We start from the raw sequence: 3072 nt of genomic DNA, 5'->3' as shown, positions 1-3072 counted from the left end.
CTCCGAATTGGCAAGTCGAGCGCAAGTGCTCTCGCACGGACCGCTTGTAGCTTCTTTTCCCTTCACAATCACATATATGTACCAGCCGGGCACCAAGAATAGCGCTACGAAAATGCATTTTCAATGCCACGTCAAATCGACGTCACCGCGAAAAGTGCTCGCGTAACCGACCCTGATTGACACGCCCATTGACGGCGATTGACACTTCTGACAGCCAATCAGAGAGGCAATATGGCGCCGACAGGCGAATGTGAATATCGAGAATAGGGCCCCTGGATAAAAACGGACTGCAGCGGCCTGCGCCTTTCAGTGGGCGTGGGAACAGCGTCGTCATGCGGCTGCTTCACGGCATGCGTTTCTTCATGCAGATAACGGGAATCCTTCAACTCAGCACGGGACCTATGGCATCGGCTGATGCCATTCCGGCTGTGCCTGTGACTCTCGACATTCAAGTTGGCAGCGTGGAAAACGGAGAGCTCTGGCAACCCTACTACACTATGGCTCCATCGTACAAGTCCCTCGCATCGTCCACGACATCACCTTTCCACCTGGATAAAAACGGACTGCAGCGGCCTGCGCCTTTCAGTGGGCGTGGGAACAGCGTCGTCATGCGGCTGCTTCACGGCATGCGTTTCTTCATGCAGGTTGGTAATAACTATTCTATGTTTGCTAAGAAATCGAGCAATATGTGCCTGCTGCTGTTCCCACGCCCGGGAGTGCTGTTGATTTGGTCGCCCAGTGCTTTGATGTTTCTAGTCAACTGCTTTTGTTGTCGGGGGACGTTGAGCTTAACCCCGGCCCTGGGTTAAGCTGGAGCTGCCACACGGTCCAAAGACAGCGCTGTTGATAATTCTCTGCAGAAACAACTCAACGACATGTTGACTCTGTTAGAAGGTGTTAATTCAAGGACCGCAAAAATGGAGTTAGAGCAATCACACTTAATAGCCTCTATTAATGAAATGAAACTAAATCAGGAATCTATGATTAGGAATATTGCCGATATTGACGCGAGACTGTCGGCAGTGGAATCTAAATCATCCGCCACTGATGCGGCTCACGGTGAATTGCGGATTTTGCGTGAGCTAGCCGATCAGCTTGTCAATGAAAATAGCAAGTTACGTCTTGGACAGGCAGAGCTGGAAGACCGGCAGCGCAGGGAAAATCTTCTGTTCTTCGGCGTACCGGACAGTTTGTCCGAAACGTGGGATGAAACGGAAGAAAAGTTACTGAACCTTGTTTCAGGCTGCTTTGATCCTGTTCTTACGAATGACATGTTTGAACGAGCACACAGGATTGGTGTGTTCTCAGACGAAAAGAATCGTCCGATTGTTGTGAAGTTCCGGTCTTTCAAAACAAAACAACAAATCCTAGTGCAGTCTGCTAAACTTAAAGATAAAAAGGTCACTGTAAGTGAAGATTATTCTTTGCAGACACGTGTCGCTAGAAAGAGGCTTGTGCAGTTCGCGAAGGATGCTGACTTTAAGTATAAGCTGAGGTATAACAAACTGTATTGTAACAACAAATGCTACGGCTATGACCCTATTCACGATAGCGTTTTCGAGCTAGCTGGCCCACCGGGATCTTTAGTGGCCCCTTGTCGCGCTGCTTCTGGCTCGCCACACGCTTCGCCATAGAGGTGCGGGAGGGGCAGTGGACGGGCGACTGGAGATAAGACAGCGCTTTCAATTCTTTTCACAAACATAAGAAGCATAATACCAAAGCGGGAAGATCTAAACTCTGTCATCGACTCATGTGATGCCGATGTTGTATTGCTAACAGAAACGTGGCTCTCTGCAAAGATAGAGAGCAAGGAACTGTTTGATTGCAAGAAGCGCTACAATGTTTATCGTTCTGATAGAGGTCACAGAAGTGGAGGAGGTGTTTTAATAGCCATCGCCGATAATATTGTGTCTTCACCGATTAGTCTTTCTAGCACTTTAGAGTTGGTTTGGGTTGAACTTCGTGTTCATTTCAGGAAACTGATTCTGGGCATATGCTACCGTCCCCCGTCTTCGTGTGCAACTTTCGCTGAAGATTTGCATGATGCTCTTAACATGATCTCAGTACGTTATCCGGGCGCGGCAATCCTTCTTACTGGTGACTTCAATTATCCCAGTATCGTGTGGGCTAATACGTCGCCGTATCCTCGCCCCTTTTCTACCGAATTCAATAACTTTTTGCGAACCTGTTTGGACTTTAACCTTTCGCAGCTAATTACTAAGCCAACTCGTATCACGCCATCATCTTCCAATGTTTTAGACCTTGTGCTAACCAACGCGCCGGATCTTATCGCTTCAATCTCGTACTTACCTGGTCTTAGTGATCACACCTTGCTTCATTTCGATGTAAAAATTAATATTCCTAATCGCCGGAACATCTTCAAGTCAATTAGAGATTACAAGCGGGCGGACTATGATGCTATTAATCGTGAATTAGCTCTTTTCTTAAACAGTTATTTACCAGATTTTTCACAGCGTTCTGTCCACACTAACTGGGAAATGTTTAGGGACACTGTTGAACGTCTCACTAATACATTTGTGCCGCTAAGAATTTTGCGGTGTAATAGCCAATCACCGTGGTTTAACAACGTTCTAAAAAGACTATCCAATAAGAAAAAACGTTTGTTTCGCTCGGCGAAATCGTCGAATTCGCAACAACGATGGGACTGTTACCTTTCTGCGGCCGCTGAGTACAAATTAGCTCTGAAAAATGCTAAGGACACCTTCTTTAACAGTGCTTTGCCTGCTTTGCTGATTAATAACCCTAGACAGTTTTGGAACACTGTGAACAAGAAAGATAGTTCGTCAATACTACTTACATCTTCTGACGGCGTTGCATTTTCACCTCATGAATGCGCTAGTGTTCTTAACAGTGTTTTTGTTGCTGCTTTTTCTGGCAATGTTTCCCTTACCAATCAGGAGTGTCCGGTATTGGATGCTTTTCCCATGGATCCAATTCTTTTTGAGACAACTGGCATCCTGAGGATAATTGAAAACCTTAAGATTTCTTCCTCGTGTGGCGTCGATAACATTAATTCGAAATTTCTAGTTAACACAAAGATGTACAGTTCCA

The 3072-nt window shown here is 46.2% G+C and overlaps 1 pseudogene; it reads left to right on the top strand.

Annotated features, from left to right (window-relative positions):
- Positions 1-332: 332 nt before the first annotated feature.
- LOC149325181 (uncharacterized) lies at positions 333-2077 on the top strand (annotated as a pseudogene).
- The last annotated feature ends 995 nt before the right edge of the window (positions 2078-3072 follow it).

Source organism: Amblyomma mixtum, chromosome 10 (assembly GCF_055824585.1).
Source record: "Amblyomma mixtum isolate Tamu chromosome 10, ASM5582458v1, whole genome shotgun sequence".
Lineage (NCBI taxonomy): Eukaryota > Metazoa > Arthropoda > Arachnida > Ixodida > Ixodidae > Amblyomma > Amblyomma mixtum.
This window is presented reverse-complemented; position numbering and strand designations above follow the sequence as displayed.